A 21824-nucleotide genomic window follows, 5' to 3' on the forward strand; every position below is an offset into this window, starting at 1 on the left:
TGATAGTATCATTCTTCTCATGTTTGAAACAGGAAAGTATAGAGACCTTTCTCCCTCACTCTGTTCTGCTTTATGTGATGGATTTTCTCTCTGACTAATCGCTGTCACATTAACCTGCACTATTTCATCCTTCAGAGCTGTCAAGATAATGACGATAATCGAAGTGGCTCATTGTAGGTAAAGGAAATTATATGAGCAAAGTAATATCATAAAACAGTGTTTAAATATTTTAATTTCATTTGTCAGGGCTGCCCCAACACTTCATTACACATATAACCATCTCTCATCAGTGGAATTAGTGCATTATTCATTACTGTTAATTATTTTCACATAATGGCTGCCCTGATATATTTAACCTCCACATTATATCTCAGATAATGGGCCTGTAAAATTGAATTGTGTGAAGAGCGGAGTTCTAAAGCTCATTTGCAGAACATCAAAGAACAAAGAAGAGAAAAAGAATTCTAAATGGGACATTTCACCCAGCTGGGGCCAAACATTTGTTTCTGTCTGATTTGCATATGGAAAATAGGTGGTTCAGAAGTGGTTTAACATTGTACATGCTGTCTGCTCCTATTACATAGCCAATTAGAATTTGATAATGTCCCGAATGTTTGAGACAACTTGCAAGCCAATCTATTGTCTGACGATCATTGGCGACGAGCTGGAAAGTTAACAAAAGAAAGCAGACCTTTCTGAAGGACAGACCACAAAATCACATGGCATATTAAGGTGTCACCTATACCACAAGTGAACACTTCTTTTTACAAACGTCTGTATTATAGAAATTACAAAAAACTGTTGCTCGGGACCGAGGAGATCCAAGTCTGAGGAATTCCAGTGGCACTCCAGTAACAAATTAGTTTTCCCTGGGACAAATTCTCTGATGCTGCCTGTCATGTAGGATGTGGAGATGGGCGAGGAGGAGAGCACAGCATCCTGAACAAGGTGAGGGGATGTGCAGAGTGCAGCAAGCTGAGCCAGCAGCCCTGGTGGACTCAGCACCACCTAGTGCATAAGGAATGCATGTTATCACCAGTCTCTGCCCAGTGTGGCTCAGTCATGCAGAGGCTGATGTATCTGCACATCATCTCCCATCCAGAGAGGATGGGAAATGCAAGACTCTTTTCCTCTGCTTTACCACATGCCTTGAACACACACCCCGATAAAACAAAGTCAGTACAGGTATGAGACTTTGCATAATTTAGTGTTTGAGGAACCAGCTGAATCACTAGAAGTAGTTTCTGCTCTAAGTTGTAATTTAGAGGACACAGCCTGTCCACTCTAACTGTATAGATTTAATGAAATAGTTGTAATTTTTTCTTATTTAGAGGCTTATATGTATTTTTTTCTCATTTAGAGTCTTATGCATTATTCACAGGTTTCAATGGACCTGAGAAGGCATTGATTTCAAACACTTTATAAAAAGAACATTTATCAACAGTTTAACATGTTATAAGGCTAAGGCCGGTTCATAAAAAAAATTAATTACCTTTTAAACATAAAATAAATTGTAATTTTCTTCAAACTTTAGTCTAAGAGTGTTTGTGAAGTTTTCTGTTAAGTTCCCACATGGCTATGTGAAACACTCTTTTGCTTTCATCAAAAGTTCAAGAGAATAGCTCTTCTGAAATTCATGTGTAAAATATACCTTTGCTCTGTTTCATGTCTATAGTAAATTATATACATCAAAAAATTATTTCAGACCTATTTCTTGGCTGTTACAGAATAACTTATGGCTGGTGATGGGACTATGATCTCAGAGGTAACTCAGCAAATCAGAAGTCAGAAAATGTTTAATGAATAACAACACAATTCACTTGAGGTCATTAACATACTTTAGTCTTATTGGCCAAAAAGTCATAATTCATAGGAATGATAAATGTCTTTTTGCTAAGTGGCAGTAGGTTTTTGGCCATATCATTAAATATTTATACAACATATACATAAATCTTCCTCCACTTGGCATCATCTGGGATTCATTTGGAAGAGACCCATTTATTTCACTTCGTAATGTTTCAAGTTTGTTGCAGGCTTTAGCCCCAGCCTCCAAACTCTAGATCCAGGGTGGTTAGAAAGGAAAACAACTTTGGCACGGTCCCATCTTAGGAGGGGAAATCCTCTCTTCTTAGTCTGTCCATTCTCAGACTATGATTTTTTATGGATTCGTATACAGTCTTTCATACATCATACAAGCTGTGTGAACAAGACCTGCTGATGGTTTCTGCTTTCTAAACCATTTTTATTTCATATAATATTTTCAGGGTACTATGGAATACGGACAAATAGAGAGATTAGAGAGATCACTATATGAATCAAATAATTTCTCCATATCTAAATACACTGTATGGACTTTGGTCAAAGACATGACAAATATTAAGTCTTCCCACAAACATTTGGGTATTTTCAAATAAGAACAGACTAACAGGAGTGGTCTGTCTTTCTATTCCTGTATAATCAGATTTTTTTTTTTCTCTCCTGAAGCAGCTTCTACTAGGGGGTTAAGCTTGACTTGCATCTGAATTTCACTCCAATAAAAATCTCAAAGTCAATCCTCTCTATTCAGATGAACTTCTCTCCATGTTTCCTATATGATGTTCTGGTGAGACAAAAATATTAATCTTATCAAAGATGCGTATTTTGATAGGAGGACCCTGTCATATTCTGCTGTTTTCCTTTGATTGAAAAAAAAATCACAAAAAACTAACAAACAAGGGCTGGATGAGGAAATCCAATACATTCATCAAAAATGGGAGGATACCTCAAGAACTACAGGTCAATAGAAAAAAAAATAACCTGTGATTTTACCTAGTGCCTTTATATCCTGCATACCCACCATGTATCAACTTCTCCTCAATGGTGTAATGAAGAACCAAGATAGTAAGAAACTGAGTTTTTCCTCTATAGCAAAATGGATATAAAGCAATGGATGAAAAATTATGGTATCAAGAAATCTCTTTAGACTTCCTGATATGGTACAAAAAAACAGTCTCAAGAAGGGTTGTTGACATATCTTGGATAAATCCCAGGGGTCTCATCATTTTTAAAAGTGAGATAATTCTTTTCTCTGGAGGTTGAGGTACTAGAAAATTTTACATCGTTGGAAGAAATACATACATGGGAAACATCACTATTGATGGCAATAATTAAACTTACAATAGTATTTTTCCTATAATAAGTGTTGATGCATATGCACAGACACATACAAAATCAGGTAGTTGTTTATGTTAAATTGTCTTGAAACTGAGTTACTAATTGAGTAGAAGTGAGACTGGAATTTAAGGAAACAATTTAAGTTGTAGTCGAGGGTGTATTTCCTATTTGTTGAAGGATGATTCTGTTTTGAAATCTGCCATAGTCAAGGGTAGCAACATCATATTAGATGCTAAGAAAGACCTCTGTCTACTGAGTCTCAATTCCATAACTGTTAGAGGTCTTTTTCCATGTTGGCAATCTCAGGTATGACTCAATTGCGGTTATAATGGGAGCTAACATTACTTCAGAACTATACTTAACCTAACACCTGCTCTTCACAGGAAAGATACACTGTTTCACAATGGAATAGCACTTTGAATGTAGTTGTGTGTCCTAAATATTTTGAAAGAATGAATCAGCTCTCATTGTCTGGCACCAAAAAAAAAAACCAAACAAAAACCTATTGCATAGACTTCTATTACTATTTCTATGAAATTGTAGCAGACATTAGATCCTTTGAAAATTTGCAGGATACCTCAAAACCTTTCATAAAACGTCTCTAGGAAGCAGCTGCCAGTGTAAGTTTAAAAGCAAAGGCTAGAGCTGCATTTGAGTGATGATGAAATATGTCACTTCTTGCAGGGGAGATTTTTAATTAGTTTTGAGTAAAACACATTCTTTTCCAAGAGGAAGAACATAAAATCCTAGATCCTCTTTCCATTCTCTATATATATACTTATGTCTGTCCAATCTTTTTGTCATGCATTGCAAAATATTTTTGCAAATGCCTCATTTTCTGTGACTGATTCATATTAAAACACATGTGGAAAATTGAATGCAGAGACTTTACAATCAGCTATACTATATAGGCTACCAATGAAACTACCCAGCAGAAGGGTATGAAAGTAGGAAATAGTTGTGTCAGAGGTGAACATCTCAAGATTCTTGGCCCTATGACAGCAGCACTCTGCTGCTAGAGGTTAAATCCTCCTTCTTGCATTGAAGAATCAGCAGGGGAAACGCATAAACAACACTGAGAGAAGGTAAATATGATCTTCAGACCACTTCAGACCACTAAGGAAGTGGATGACAGAGTCAGGCTTCCTCCAGATGTTTGTCTCTTCTATACACACCTATTTGCACAGCATCTCAGCTTCCATGGGTAGAGGTCCCAGCAGATCCCACGAGTGGCCTGTCTTGTCCTTGAGCTGTTCATCTCACTCAGGCCCCATGTGCAATCTGCAGCTCTGAAACCTCTCCTGAGTAAGTTCTGTCATCATGTGCAGTCATGGAAAATGAAGCAGCACTCTGAGTATGGTTTGGTTTGCCAAGTCCTGTGCAAATAAAAGATCCAGAATTAACTGTTCTATTTTGAGAGGGGGACAAGAGTTTGAGGACAGTTAAAAACTGTACCAGAACATAGAACTATATATAGAATGAGACAAAAAGAAACAAAAAGTAATATCTTTTGGACAATTTCCACAAACACCTCTTCCAGTCTATTCAGCTTACAGGAATGGAGGCACCTTGCTTAGGTGCTCTGAATTTCCAGGCTGTGTGTAATGTATGTCAATGTGCATCTTGTCACAAAACCAAGATTTCCGAAATTGGCAGAAATTCATGTCTGCTCGTTGCTAATAATTCCGATCAGATTTTTTTCCTCAGAAGAAGGGGACAAGCTTCAAATATGACAGAAGTGAGATGGTTCTTCAACCTTTAAGTTTCAGCAGAATGAAGACCATCCTGACTGCAGATCTTTCAAAAGTGAGTTGAAAGAAATCTATCATTCCCATCTCTCTTTTAAATAAAGACTATCAGAAAAGGAAAATTGTAGAGAACTTCATGTGAGACACCCTTAGAGCTGGAAAAATGGAAACTTCCAAGGATGGCTGTGTTTCAAAATCTGAAGAACAAAAACTTAAGAGATTTAGAGACAGTAGTGAACTTGCAATCTCTAAATGTTATCTGGAACACAACTCCCACTCCCTTTAAGTTATAATTTAAAGAGTCTGGTAGAAACATTATTAAAATTATACTTCCCCCCTCCCAAATAAAGCCTAGCAATTTTATTGTCTTCCCACTTTTCTAGTGCAAGGGAAAAATTGTAAGGGAAAATTTGCCTTATAGAGAGATTCAGATTACATATAGTTCACCTATTTTAAACAAGAGGATTTATATAATCCAAGTTAAGGAGTGTACTGTGCACTGCTTAGGTACATCTACATTCTTCCTGATATATGCACATACTCCTAACTGCCCAGACAAAAGATGTCCTAAGGCTACCTCTTCAGACAGTAAGGTACTTGCTGACAGCTCTGGGCTTTGAGACAAATTAAAAGAAGCCAATTTTTCAGTCTGTAGGTCTAATAAAGCTTCTGGCTTTCAGTTCTGTCAATGACTATGAATAAAATTCCCTGAAAAGAGAGAAGACAGGCTGTTTAGTTTTCTGATGAGGGTGATTTTAAGGTGAAGATCAATTCTACAGTTCCTATTTCAGCTCTCATCAGTGAGAAGCTCCTGTCATTAGAGAAGCAGGAACAAAAAGTTTTCAAGTCCTACTTCTTCATTTTGACCGCTCAACTCTCTTTCCACTACCATCCTCTGAAATGAGTCCTACTTGAGGATGTGATGGGGGTCAAAACTTACATAGGGCAGTTGTTTGGTCTTTCAGAGTTTAACTCGGTGACACCAATGTATAGTTGTAAAAATGTCAAATATTCTTTTACAAACACTGTGCTTGTTTTGTTCAGAGCTTCAAAAGATGCCTTCAAGTTAATGTTCTCACAATGGTGTGCATCCTCATTCCCTTGCCAGCCATGTATTCATGTCTGAATGCTTCTTTGTTTTGAAAGATGTTGTTATGTCATCAAATCAAAGAATCCTGTAAGCAGCAGCATCTACACTATATTTGGAGACCAGAAAATTAATTGAGAAAAAGATTTTACCTTTTTGGTGCTAGAAATATTTACATTACTATTTTATATTAAGACATTTTTGAGATACAATGGACTAACAAGGTCTGCAAATATCTGATTACTTTTTTCCTTAAAAAAGAAAAAAAAAATAATTTCCGGAATTTCCTTTTTCCTTTCATGTCTGTGATATACATGAGAAATTATGTGGTTTATTTTCTTATTAGTTAAGGATTCCTCTTTGCAGGCAATGCTGTCCAACAAAAAGATAAGGAATTGTCCACCCATCCTCTGACCTCTAAGAGGTATGTTTGTATTTTAGGCTGGATCGCAAACATACTGGAGGAAATTTACCAGTCATTCCCACATAGCACGCTTTTGTTTACAGGAAAATCTTAGAGCACGTGAACTATATTCTTCTTGGATGAAGCAAACCAAGGTTTTGAAAGGTGTCTGAGGTAACCCCTGAAATGTGCAGTATGAATATCAAGGTTTCAATGATTCACCCTAAAAACCTGCTCCTGTAGTTCTTGATAGGCAGACAGAGAAAACCAATCTGCACTATGCAGTTGTACCCTGAAGACGTAGGTTTGCACACAGACCAAGTGGGAAACCTTGTGGAAAATGAAGTTAAATAATTATGGTGGAAAAGCAGCAGAATTATTTAGGATGTACTGTAAAAGACAAAAAAAAATCAACTTTGCTTCATAACTGTAGAAGGCAATGTTTTTATGCTAACTTTAATCAGTGCTTTCCTATCTTCATACTAAAGATACTGCATAAAGATACTGCTCTAGATTCTGCACAGCTCTTTTGATTTCTGCAAACTCCTCCCCGAAAACTTTTTTCTGCCTTTCCACTAGCTCTACAGAAAAGAGTAAAGGTCTCATTGTTAGATGTTCATCATCTTCACTCATCCAGTAACAAACTTCTGTGTATATCTAGATATCCGTGAGATAAACTGTTGATTGCTTCTTTCTTCCTACAAAACAAATTTTCTATAGTTTAGAAGGTTTGTGGTTTCAATGCAAACACATACATACATATAAGCCCTCAAATTGGTTTTACATGCTGAAAAAAATTGTAGAAATTGCTGGGGACAACCCAACCAAGAGAGTTTTTAAATTTTTATGTTTTTACAAGACAATTTTCTTATCAGAAAATTAATTCATTTTAGTGTTTAGTCTTGTCCCTTGGTATAGAATTTTTATTAAGAGAAAAATCTTCCCACCAACTCTACTTCTGAGAGAATTCCTTTTTTGGGGAAATACCCATATTCAAAAAGCTTGAAAATAAGTTCTTATGTCTGAAAAATTTAAGGCCATATTTATATACTTGATTTTGTCATTAATTATCTCATCTAATGGGGTTAGGTCTTCAATGTATTACAATGTGTTGCTAATGACTCCATACATTTATGGAGCTTCATAAATTGTTTTTAAGCAAAGTGGGCTTGAATAATTCAAGCATTGCCATGAATGTTAGTGCTTGAAAGATCAGTAAAAGCATCTGTCTTAAACAAATGGTCAGTGGACACCAAATTTGTTGCAATTTGTGTTGATCTAAAAACAAAAGAAAAATGGATTGCAGGTGTGTACCAGTTGCGTCCCTAAAGTAAATATAAGGTGCAGGGAGAGTAAATTCCACTTTGTAGTATGGAAGGAGTCCTGCAATATTCCCTCACTTCAGCCTACATAAGCTTAAATCAATGTGAAAATAATCTTAATGAACATGATAAGAGAATATGATTCTTAATTAAAAAAAAATAAAATTAATGCTTTCGTTTCAGTTATATAATCTCTCTTGTTTCATTGTCCCATAGGACTTTGAAATAGTGATTTATTTTTGAAATAGTGATTTTTTTATTTATTTATTTGACCTAAGAGTAGCCTCTGTCATATATCATAGCCTCTGTGGGCATAGGAAAGCCCAGGAAGCTGGCTTACCCAAAGTCATGCATCTCACCAGATACCACTGGTAGAAACACAGTTGCTGCTTGGACATCATGTGCTCCAAATAGCATTAAATAATGCTTCTTTTAATGAGTGGTTATATTGATGTGTCATTCTACATAACCTAGAATAAAAAAGGAGAATTTCAGTTGGAAGGGGCCTAAAAGGACCATTTAGTACAACTGATTGATCAATTTAGGGGTGAACAAAAGCTAAAGCATATTTTTAGAGCATTGTCCAAATCCCTCTTAAACACAGACCACCAGTCTACAAAGTCTGTTTCCGAGTTTGACCAGCCTTCTGATAAAGGAATGCTTCCTAATATCCGCTCTAAACCTCCCTTGACACAACTTTGACCTGCTCCCATGCATCCTACAGTTGGATACCAGGGAGAAGAGATCTTCCTCCTCAGGAAGATGCAGAAGGCAATGAAGCCATCCCTCAGCATATTTTTCTCCAGTTAAGACTAGCACAAAGTTCTTAGCCATTCCTCATAGGACATTCCTTATGGCCTGCTCTCCAGCTTGTTGGTTTCCTCTGGATGGATTCCAGGACCTCCACATGCTTAAGTTGTGGGGCCCAGAACTGCACACCGTACTCCAGCTGAGGCTGCATCAATGGTGAATACAATGGGATAATCACCTGTTTTGACTGGCTGGTGATGCTGTTTGATGCATCCCTGGATGCAGTTTGCTCTCAGCTCCCAGGGAGCACAGCTAGGTCCCACAGAGCCTGCTGTCAGCAGCAACCCTGAATCCTTTTCTGCAGCTTGCTCTCCAGCCACTCTTCCAAATAATCGTTACTCCATCCCAGTGCCAAGTCCAGTATGTGGACTTGTTCAATTTAATTCTTTTAATCATAGCCCAGTGCTGTGGTTTATCAAGATTCCTCATCTTATCAGAGGACATCAAATTAATTAAACACAGCTTTCCCTTTATGAGCCCATATTGATTGTGCCTGATGATCACATTATTTTTTAAGTACCATCCAGGTATAATACAGGTATAATATTATACAGATTTTTTTCCAGAAATTGAGGCTAGACTAACAGATCTGTAATTTCTTCAGTCAGTCCTCATACCCTTTTGTATATGAGAACAACACTGACCAGTTTCCAGTCAGTAAGGACCACCCCAGACTCCCAAGACCTCTGGTAGATGATTGAAAGGGGTCCTGCTATGGTATCTGCCAGTGCCTTAAGAACTCTAATTAGTTCTGGTTCATGAACATGAAAGAAACACTTCATAGACACTTCTGGATTACCCTGGAACTGTTGGCTTTCCTGTGGGAATAATCCATGTCCCACAAGACCAAAATAATTTATTCATCTCCCAGCTCTGTCAGTCATTGATTACTGACATATTTTGGTAGAAAACTGGCACAGGCTCCTACAGCTCAACAGCTGAGCTGGGAAGGCCTACTTTCTGGGCTGGAAAGTGACATTTCTTTGCATGGAACAGTGCCCTCTGATCAAGGGTTTCTCTTTTTTTTTTCTTCTCTCTTCTCTGTGACATGATCAGGCAAGCTGATTGAAGGTGAAGCAGAACAAAGCGTATGGTTTTGACACTAGTTTTAGACTGAGAACCTCAGTGTGCTGTGTGACCAGAGAAATTGTGGGTGTCCCCTCCTGGAAGGGTTCATGTCCAGGTTGGATGGGGTTCTGAGCAAGCTGGTTGATTGGAAGGTGCCCCTGTCCATGACACTGGGCTTGGTATTAGATGATACATAAGGTCCCTTCCAATCCACATCATTCTATGATTCTGTAGGTTTTTCTGTGTGGGTGCTGACTCCCCAGAAGGAAGCCCAGCAGGATGGTTCTTCCAGGACAGAAATCACTCTGCCTATTGCATATTATTACTGTCATCCTATAAAATAATTTTTGCAAAGTTATCTCAGACTTCAACCTCATCTTCATTTCTGGTGAAAAATGAACTTGAGTTCAAAAAGTACAAAGTAATTCCTGTCTAGTTTTATCTGGCTTAAGTATTCCAAGTAAATATCACCACTGAAAAGGATACCACCATGATGAGATGAGAATTTGGATTTCAGAATAATCCAATATTTTCTTTCCTGATGCCTGTAGTCATTTGAAATCAGAGACCTCTAGAACAAAGAGATGATTTGGGGTCATATTGAGCATTTTGGAAATAAAATGTGCAACACTGATATGTGCCTTGCCTCAAGATGCAGCCCAGGTACTCAGGAGGAGGGGTGACTTTTCAGTTAATCTTCCATGCACACGCAGAGAACAAGACAGGCAATCCAAAACCTCTCTCATGAAGAGAAAACATTGACAGTAATGGGGATAGAAAAGCAAATTAAGTCTTCCCAGGAAATGAAATCTATCTATTTGTGAAGAAAGAACAAATCCCACTTCTCCATCACAACTTCTATGATTTAAGTGTGTATGTGGTATAAATATGATATATGTATGTAGAAAAGGTTTATTTAAATTTTTAAATATGTGTGTATGTGTGTGCACATATGGTAAAAGTCATGATGGAGAAGTGAGATTTGTTCTTTCTTCCCAAATAGACAGAGATATAGATATATGGTAAAATAAAATAATTCTGAAAAGTTAGCTGACTGGAATGAAGATGGAGAAGGAGAAATAATATATCTTCTATATATGTTTTGTAATACTGGGGGGTACTCAGACTGGAGTGATAGAGGTTGTATAAGATGTGGCACCAATAAATAAATTATAGTTTTGCATAAAAAGATGGGAATACACTGTTAGAGTAGTTTGGGAATCACTGAACAATTTTAGTGAGTTGCTTTATGTTCAACCACTGGAGCCATCTGTCAGTTAAATGACAGCTCTTCTGGTAAACATAAATGATGTTTCTATTGCAAATGTATGTGCCAACAATGAAAGTAGATGTCTTCAGCAGAAATAGATTTTATCCTCTCTAAATTCATATAACTCATGGCCCTCTTATCATTGCAGGGAAAAAATACCTATCACATTTTAAGACTTACATGGCAGTATTCCTTATTTGTGTAATTGTTTATCACTTCAGTCTTTTCAAAAAGTGATGTAGTGATTAAAGTGATCATATCTTCAAACTCACAAACTATTGAAACTTTTACTCTTTGATGAAAAAATCGATCTATGAGCTCATCCTGAAAACAAAGTATGGAGATAATCCATTATTTAAAATATAATGGATGATGCAAAATATAATATATTTTTCATTCTTGTTCTATTCATTAGCCTGTTAACTTTTTAACTTGCTTTGAGTAGCACCAGTAACAATTCAATGTACTTTGTCACTCTTGAGTTCCAGGTTCTTATGAATTTTTATCATTATTACAACATTATTTGTAGTAAAATTAATTTGATAAATTATGTTGGATAATTGTTTTTTCACACAATAGTTTTAAAGCAGCTTGTAATTTTATAAAGTATTTATCTGTAGTAATGAATATTAAAAAAAAATCTTGAAACCCATTGTAATTTTATTGGTATTTTACAAAATACATTCACCTACGATTTTGCCACTCATTATTTATTCATACTGCTGTGTGAACAGTCACTGATACACTGTTGTTTTCTCAGATGAGAGACTGATAATAAGCAAGACCAAAAAGTGTTGAGTGTAGTTCTGAAGAGAGAGAAGGAATTTGTACCATAGAAGGCCAGCAAGGTTATGGATGCTTTTACAGTTACCTTTACTCATCAGATCTTTCTTCACTACCAGAAAAATAATCTACTATGACCTGATATCTGGTTGTTTTTTCCCTTATTATTGCCCCTTGGTAGGTTTCCAGGGTTTAATTGATAGCAATTGTTAGGAAATCTCTCTGTTTGAAACCAGATATTCATATAACCTTTTCCAAAGCCTGTTTGATAAATTTAAATAAAACAATAAAATGATCCTAGAGGCCAGTACTGCACACTTGTAACAAGGCATTACCTGCATGGCAGTGACTGAGCGTGAGTGGTGCCAGTCGCTGTTGAATTCCAGGGAGGAGTGCCACATCACAGCTAGTGGTGAGCCAGTTGTTACCCACCTGCAATCAATCCCAGTACTTCCCAAGCTGCTTTACAGTTTAACACACTGTGCATTAAAGTACAGATTCTTGAGGTAAAATGAGGCACTCACATGCCATTTTGAGAGTTTAAATCCAGTGTGGGAGAGCACCGCCAATAAGGACACTCAGGCCTGATCGTAAAAGCAAAGAAAACTGAATATTCTGTCTCTGGATATATCCATCTGTATAATCCTTGGCACTTTCATGCTGTACTGGTCCCCTTCTTTCACCTTCCTAGGCACCTCCTAGGCCCTTGTGGGAGGCATAAAAGAAGAGGTTATTTGCTTGAAGTGCTTGAGTACCCAGCTAAGCCTCTGGCCCCACCACATCCACAGACATGAGGAAGAACTTTTCTACCTTTTCCTCTCATCACAGTTTTGCCATATGGAGGCTGTCCTGTTGAAGAGGATCCTGTTTTGTCAGAAAACAGATGAAGATGGATATATAGATGAATGGTTAGGAAACTCAGGTAGAAGGCAGTACTAGCTCCTTCTTTGTGTTGAAGGAGTGTTTGTTTTATTCAAAGGGAAATAGCTTAACAAGAAGACTGAGAGCTTCCAGCTCCAGAATACTGTTGTTTGCTGATGAAGGCATTCCTCATGTGGGTGGGAATCATGGATTACTCTCCCTCGGGCAGACAGCAGGGGAATTTAACTCAGTGCTGTTAATGCTCCAATCACTCAGGAGCTGGTCCCAAAGGATAGCAAGTCTTTTAAGTATCTGAGCCAAATTTAATACCTATAAGAGGAAAAAAGACAGCACCATGGACCAAGACTTTCTGTTTTTCTGATAAATAGTGTTGAAATCATTGCCTACAGAAGAAGCAGCTAGGTTAGAGATTGTGAAATGTCAGTCTTCCTAAATCCACATTTATTCTGGAATTTAATGCTAACTCTTTTTCTCTTTTCCTTAAGAGGCACATTGGATTTGACAACGTGGTTTGGACCCATCTTCACCTCCACCTTTGAATCATTGCCATTTTTAATAGGTCTTAAATACACAGACTGAAGAAGAATTCTTATGTTATACATCCCAATTATCTGTTCTAGTTCACTTCCACTTGTTTATGTCCCAAAAAGCAGGGCTGTGAACTTGGTTAGCCTTTCACCTTTTTTTCTCTATGACCATGATGGTCTACAGCAGGTACACTGAAACTGAAGAGGGGAAGCATGGGATACTCTCATTTGTTATTTAATTATAAACTTGACATTACAAATCATGAAAAATTAAAATCTCCAGCTTGTTCTTGCCCCAGTTATTTTGAGAACATTCTCTTCAGGGTTTTAGCAGCCCTTTTGCCATAGATGGCACAAATGCATGCTCTTTCCAGCTGATGAAATATGCTCATTTTTGACTATGGCCTTCATTTTATCTATCACCCCACTCTAGTAGAGAGAAAGTCACCACCTCTAGTTGGATGAGTTTCAGAGAAGGCACTGTGTGCAGGACTATTTCACATCTGAAATATGGCTGTAACAGATATGGGAAGTCCAGGCCAGGAATGAGCATGGCTACCCAGTCATCCTCTAATCTTACATTTATAGAATTACAGAATGGCTTGGTTTGAAAGGGACTTTATCATCCAGTTCCAACCCTCCTGCCATGGGCAGGGACAGACGCCACTAGACCAGGTTGCTCAGAGCCCCATCCAGTCTGGTCTTGAACAGTGCCAGGGATGGGGCACCCACACCTTCTCTGGGCAACTGCTCCCAGTTCCTCACCACCCTCACATTTACTATGGTTAAGTCTAGGGCAAGCCTAGTTCAGGCACTGGAGGTGTCACCTCCAGAGGAATCAAAAAGTAAGGTAAGGTAAGAACAGGAAGAACATTTGACTGTGGTAGGAGTGTGGTTTCCAATTATATAATTGCATTTATAAAAAGTGCTAACACTGCAAACTGCCGTAATTTAGTCTCTACTAATTTGACCTTCCTTTTGGACTTTGCCAGAAGGCTTGATTCATTAAAGCTCATTGAGTTATTAGAGATATTTGGTTGAAAATTACTTTAGGAATAAAAAGCAGTCTTGGCAGGCTGAATCATAACTTCAGAAGTGAACCTTAGCAGCTCAGAGGCGATAATGTTGACTCAGATTTCAACACACTTCTATCCATAAGTGTGCATGTTAAACTTCTGTGCTGTAGGAAGTAGAAATGCCTTGTATTTTTTTTCATTTGGTTAAATCTGAAGATATTTTTGATGCCTAAACTATTTTCTCTTCCTACCTAAATTAAATTTTGACTTCAGTAGTTTATGATAAACTGAGAATAATGCCTTGTACTTTCTTCAGTCATTAGACTCAAAGATTGCTCTACAAGAATGGTTCATTTTAAGCTTTCATAAACATTTACTTTAGCACCTCACTTAAAAATATCTAAGCATTCAATTGTATCAGTACATGCAGCTCTGTGCTCTTATTAAATCAAGTGTGTCATCTTGTGCTCCTGCCACCTTAGAGACACAGGAGGCAGTGCTCTGGAATTGTCAAGGGACATGAGAATGTGGCCATTATATTTTATACAACATGCTAAATGATTAATATTTGTAAATTAATGCATTTAAATTGTATGTGCATGAGACACTCAAAGCCTTGCAAATATATATGAGAGGCTCATTTGAAAAAAACCACACCTGACAACTCCTCTTTTCCTACTGGATTCTATTTGGGCTAGTCAAGTGAAAAAGCAAGAGTGGCATGTAAGAATCATAATACACAAGGTATAGAGTATTTCTGAGCAATTATAACATGCCTAGGAAGGTGTTGCAAGGCATAAGGCTGAAAGGCCAAATGACTTTACCCACTTGAGAAATGCAATAATTCCCTGGAAATGCACTGCCTGGAGTATATTATTACTGTTATGAAATAGAATTCATGAATAGAAAGAAGGAAAATGGTGAGGAGGGGGACAGGCCTATCCATGCATGTACTGGCTAGTATTAAAGTGGGTATGACATCAGTCACAGCCAATCAAACAGGCTCAGTAATGTCCAAAGTACTGCAGACATTTCATAATTAAGTAATAAGACATGACAGGGCATGAATTGTGTTGTATTAATTCTCGCCAAGCGTGTTGTCAGAAGCCAAGAGGATGAGGGCTGGGTGCCACCAGTCCAGCCAACTGTGAATTAATCCTTTCCCATTCTCACAATGGAACCTCTTATTGTGGTTTTATGAAATGTTAAATTTTAAAATATTTATATTGTTAATTAAGTGATGAGTTTCTAAGCCATGATGGCAATCAGCACAATTCTTTCTGTAATTCTGAGCAGTGAATTGTGCTCTCTGCTACTCCCTACTCACATCTCCACACTCAGCCAAACCAGCTGTTTTCTATTGTCCGTTTGCTAATGTATTCTAATATCCTGCCTCCTAATGCCTACTCTCATATTTGCATTCATTTGCATATAAGAAGCATCTAGATATGCCAGTAATGGTTAGTGAAGTCCTTTGAGTATATAAAGTGCTATGGAAGTGCTAAATACGGCTTTTGTTTACTATTCATAGAAAACACTGATGTAGTGGGGGGTATTGTGGATGTCCCTTGTCACTCAGAACTTTGTTCCATACATTGTGATTGGGAGCAGTGAGTTTTAAAACTAAAAATAATGCTTTTGGATTTTGTGCCTTTGTGAAATTAGGACATCTATTTTTCTTTGTTACTACATGACTCCCAGTCAGATCCCACTTACTAAGGTTATCCATTTTCTATAGTATTTTATGTGGTACTCTACAATGCTCTTTAATTTAGTGTAAACCATTTTCTTTGGTGACTGAGGCTGGCTTGGGACCTAGTGCTGGTGTTTTACATCTCCAGTAAATGTTTTTGCTTTGATCTCAATAGGAGCCACTTCACACTTTCTAGGCTCATGGAATCTACATTCCTGAACAGACTGCAGAAGATTTATCACCAGAGGCATCCTGAAAAGTACATCATGTTTTGCTATATAAAATCATGAAGGCAGATGCCTAGGCAAGCAAGAAAATCCACCTGGGCATTTGTCTGTGATTGCTGTTCTGCTATTATAGTTAGAAATACTCAGTAACATATAAAAGTCCCTGAAGTGCTACTGAAATGAGAGAGATGGTTCTGTGACATTCATGAGCGGGGTAGGGTGTCAATATGACCTACCAGATGTCCACACCAGGACTGTCAGGGCCAGAAAATACTGAAGAAAACTTGAACTTCTGCAAAGAAATTGCAGAGATGAATGCCAAGACACTTATTTTGTAGATCAATATGAAGACAGAAATGTCTAAGGAATACCACTGGGACAGGCATGAAAATCCTGCACTGGCTGGTAGATAGATAGCATGCTTTTCTGGACCCCAATACCAGTTACTTTATTTTGTGAGCAAAGATATGAAAAAGTTTCTTTGGTAAACATTAAGCAGGCACACACTATTTAAAAATGTTAATAGAAATCACACTTCTCCATGTCATTCCTTCCCAAGTCCTTCACACATTTAACTTCTCTCTGATGGTCTGTTGTTTTGGGAGAGAACAGTTCATGTAGTAACCCAAACACATAATTAAAACTTGAAACAACTAAAGGGATCACCCATATTTGAAACTCCCACTGTAACCACAGGTAGAAAAACTATAATTACGAGGAGTGGCATTGTTATTATTGCCATCATCCCAGGATTTGAGCCAGATCACTCATCAAAGGTGTTCCTGCAAGCAAAAGAAAAAAAAATTCTTATTGTATGGTATATCCATGTACTTGACATTCTGTCACTGGGTCCTAGCGTTTTAAAGTCTAGGTTTATTCCTACCTTGACAGAAAAACGTTTTCTTTTTCACCTAGATGCACAAACATTTAACTTTTTTCCAAAATCAAAAGATTATTCAAATTTTAAAAGTGTCTCATTCTGAAGGGCACTGAGAGATGTCCTTGGAGTAAGGAACACAGCAATGGCCAGGTAGCAGTTCAATAAATATGTCACATTGAAAATTATATGATACAGTGTATATAAATGCATATACAGGTCCATATACAACCTAAAAGAGATATGTACAATGTTATTAAGATATATTACACTAAACTATTTGAGTAGCTCTTCTCAGACCACCACTTTGCTGGACCCACCTTCATCCACTCACTTTGCAAGGACATGAAGTAGTTTTGTCTTGAAGCAGGCAGTCATGAATCTAGGCAGTGTGGAATTTCTCTGTAAAAGGAAGCAAAATATTTCTTTTCAGTATTGAGTGGTTTGGAATCTCCCTGCATCTGGATGGTGCCTACTGGTCCCCTTCTCTGATGTGTATTTTAGTATGCCTTTTGTGACTAAGGCTTGAGCACACTGCCAGTGTATGCAGGGTCATTCTGGTCCAAGCATTTTAATTTCCATCATTTACCCCTCTGGGCAAATGAAGTCAGGCTGATGCCTTGGCATCTGAAATAGTGGACACAAGTTATATTTTAACTGTGAGTTATTTTATGTGTGACATCAAAACGCTTTTCAGTAATGGCCATGCAGTAAATTATTTAAACAAATAAATTAAATAAAATGAAGGAATTTGTATATATACGTGAGATCAGAGTTCCAGACTAATGTGTACCTACTGTATATACACTTTGTTTTGATCTATGGTTCCTCAGTCCTTTAAGCTTCCCTTCCCTTGCTTTTCATCAGATTTTCTGGGAAGGTAAATGATTGTAAAGGAAAAGAGCACTATTTATTTGGTTTTTTTTTTTTGTTATAGATTTGTGCTAAGTTGAATTGTTATCAAACAGTATCTGATTTAGCTTACAATCAAGTACTTGATAAAGTTTTACTATTCCTGTGGAAACAGTGTTTTAGAAATATGTCTTTTCTGTTCAGTTTCTCCTTTATCAGAACACAAAGCAAATATTTTCCACTCCTTAGTGATCCTTGCACTTCCAATTCGCAGCTCAAGTCTGTTTCACATATGTGGGTATTTAGTGCCACTTAAAACACACTTGGTTTCAGCTTCCTAGGGAATGATTCAAAAGGCTAAACATAGGTGCCTAATACCATTTAAATGCCTGAGGATATCCTGCCTGGCATCCAGCTGCAGCTTCAGCAGGGCTCTGGTTTCCCACAGATCTTGTGTTGTCTCTCTCAGGCTCATGCAGATGCTGTGAATACCCCAGGATGTTTAAAACTGTAGGGAATGATGGTGCTGATGCACCTGCGCTGCTCCTCCTCATCCTCCCTGCTCTCTGCAAGCATTCCTGGAGCAGGCAGCACAGGTTTATGTTTCTGTTTTTCTAAATGCCCCATGTAGGGGCAAGCCACGAATGATCAGGAGTGTTTGAATGGTCATGAATATTTACATAGTTTCTACCCATTGTACAATAAAACATGAAGCCTCATATTCTCCTTTCTTAAACAATCAAAACATACTTGTAGATCAAATTTAATGCATATATTTTTTCCGTTTGAATACATCTTGATTAAAAGTTCATGACCTTGATTATATTATGCAATTTGAAAAATCGCCAACAATGTCCATGGTGATTAAATATTCCACTTTGTAATTATTTTGTAACTTTTGTTCTGCTCTTTGCTCACTCCAAAAATTATCATAAAATTTTGAAAGATGTCCTCAGTGCAGAATATGTCCATAAAATATTAAATATTCAATTTTCCTCTATCATGGCTTGAAAAATTCATAATTACATGATGATCCACATAATAACTCATTCTGAAAAGTCATATATGGCACTCCCCCTGTGACTGAGTTAATAATTTACTGCTGTGTGGGATTTTCACTCTGCACTGTTAGTCTTGGGAACATTTATTAAGCAAATGTTCATTTGCAAAGATCAGAATGTGAATGAAGAGGGTAAGAATTTAATGAGGAGTGACAGACAGGTGAACTGATTCCATATAGTTCTTTACTACAGGAGAAAGCAGATAGCTTTATCTTTCATAGCCTCGATAGACACATGAAATGAAATATAGAAGACAGGGGGCAAAAGGGAAAAAAAGGCACTTTCCTAGAAGGGCCAACAGAAGGATAAATCAGTGGAACTCATGAACGTGATTCAGACCAGTTGAAATGGTTGATCTTAGTCTGTGCCTTTGGACTTACATAGAAGTGATATTTAGACTTTTTATTTTTAAGATATTTGCACATTTTTTCAATAGGATACTTCTAGCACTAAAAGAAAAAGAAAGCAAGACAAGTTTAAATTCTGGTTTCAAACTGCATTCTAGTTTATGGCTAACCTTTATAATTTTCAGATGTAAGAAACCAATATAATATGAGAACAGGTGTCACAACTTTGTCTATTTTTTTTTTTTTTCAGTAAATTTAACAGTGAAGCTTCTTTGTATCATGTTTGGGTGTTGTCTCACCAAACCTAGGTTAAATAATGTTGATCCTGGGTTTTGTTTGCAAAATAAATTCAAGAAAAGAAATGAAATGTCACCGAATGACTTTACATAATCAATTCAGAGTTCAGTTTTGCAAAATACTGAGCATGCTGTTCCTGATAATGCAAAAAATGAATACATTTATTTAAGACTTTTAAAATAATCTCTTGTTCAAAGGTAGGTGAGTACAAATTTAGGTATTTTACTGACTAAGGGCCACTTCATTAAATCTGAGATAACTTAAACAATACTCAATCTATTGTCACTGGGTGTGTAAGGATATAACATAAAATTATACTTCCAAAAGATGCTTAAATATAATGTCCCAAAGGTTAAAATTTATAATATTTTATATATAGGGGAAAAAAAAAAATTGGCACGAACCTGCATTTTCCAGTTAACTTTATTTACTTTTATTTCTCCATGGATTTTTTTTTCCAGTAGACTTTTCTTCTCCATAAAAGTTTAAATTTACTAAAATATTATTGTTCAGACTCTAGAGTCCTGAAATATCATTTCTGACAAGTGCAACATTTATTTCTAAGATAACTGCCAAGATAAAAACAACTCTCATAAAGATAAGAATTATTTTTTGGGTGTGTTATATTTCTTTTTTTAATTTTTGGGGCCATGGTGAATGATTGTATAATCAGTGATTCACACTGTATTTGTACTTTTAAAAACTGAAGTAGTACATCGAAGACGTAGGGAAAAAATTGATCCAAACCATAATTTTCTGAAAAAAACTGCAAAGATCAATTTTGTTTAAAAGTTACACATTTTAAAAGAGAATTTCCAGTTACTGTCAGAATCATTTTCCTGGCTGTAATGGATGAGGATGTTCAGATTTGTTTAGGCATTTGACTTGAATACATCTTTTAATTTTCAGAGGTTGGTCCTTGGATATGCTGGAAATGAGACAGGACTTTGGCCTACATTTCTGATGGGGAATACTGATTTCCATCTTTATTAGTGGACAGTTATCTGACAGACTTAAAAATGAGCAGACATGCACAAGAAAGATGCAGTTCAAAGAGTTTGAACAGGGATATCATAAAGGGAGAATGAGGTGACATTGAGAACTGAAGGAAAAAAAATCAGATAAAATTTAATCACACAGACTAAAGATGTATAAGGAGATTTTTTTCTAGAGCTTATTCACTAGGTATGACAGAGATGGGAAAGACCTAATCACTGATTGCAAGAAAAGAAACCAAAGACAGATGTATACCATTACAGTCAACTGAGAGAAAGAGGCAGCACTTTTATGGCATAGTCCATTTGACTCTGAAATAGAAATTTGGCAAGATTAGTGATCCCTCAGTGTCTGCTTCTGTAAATTGACCAGAACAGAACCCTATGTTGCCTACTTAGATATATCTGTGTGAGATTAATTTCATCTGAGGGAACGATGAGCTGCAAAGACGATGTGGCCATGAAAAAAAGTGCAGTCCTTAGGTATGTCTGTTGTGGTATTCCTCAAAACAGATAAAAGGGCAGAAATGCCTTTGTACAAAAGGTAAGTTAAATTTTTTGTGCAGTAGTCTGAGCTGCTTTCATTATCCATTTTCTGGAAAGAGTAAGTTCAGACTGGAATGGGTGTAACAAAGAGTAGCTATGGCAGAGGCAAGCCTACTTTGTATTACTTTTGGGGTCCACCAGAGGCTAGCCAACAGTTTTTAAATGGGAGCATAACATTTCCCCAAAAATTACCCAAATTTCAGCAAAGAAAAAGTAGATAAGAAGGGAGGTAAGAATACCAGCCCTGTTTGGGGGAACCCCCTTTCCTTGAAGTGAGGTCCTGATGGGAGGCGACTGGTGGTAATCTCAATTCTTCACCTTGCTCCTAGGTCCAGCTGTCATGGGGTTGCATCGTATCATGAGTAACATTTCTTGTTTCCCAAATCATATTACTTCCCAGCCAGGTAATTCTAACCTCTCTTATGCTGTGGTCCCTCTCTTGTCTTCCAGAGTTTATCCATATTATCACTTCTAGGTCAAATGGCTTGTCCTGAATTTGTAATCCTAAAATATTTCATAGAGATAGGAAAAAAACCAAAACACATTCATAAAGAAACAAAATTGGCTGAAAAAGAGTAGTGGGTAGAAGCTGTACAAAACGATTTTTTGATGTCATGGACACCTAGTAATGGGACTCATTTATCCACAAGTCCTCATCCAGATCAATTTCTTCAGTATTTGTTTAAAAATTTGCTCTTACGTATAAATATATTTGTAAGCATCACTTAAAATGAATGACACATTGAGGCAGACAAGGTTGTTGCAAGTATCTGGGATTAAAGAAGATCACCAGCATTAAACAAAATATATACAATTTAATTTTCTGATAGCTTTGATTGGGAAATATTTAAAAAAAAAAA

This window comes from Poecile atricapillus, chromosome 1 (genome assembly GCF_030490865.1).
Source record: "Poecile atricapillus isolate bPoeAtr1 chromosome 1, bPoeAtr1.hap1, whole genome shotgun sequence".
Lineage (NCBI taxonomy): Eukaryota > Metazoa > Chordata > Aves > Passeriformes > Paridae > Poecile > Poecile atricapillus.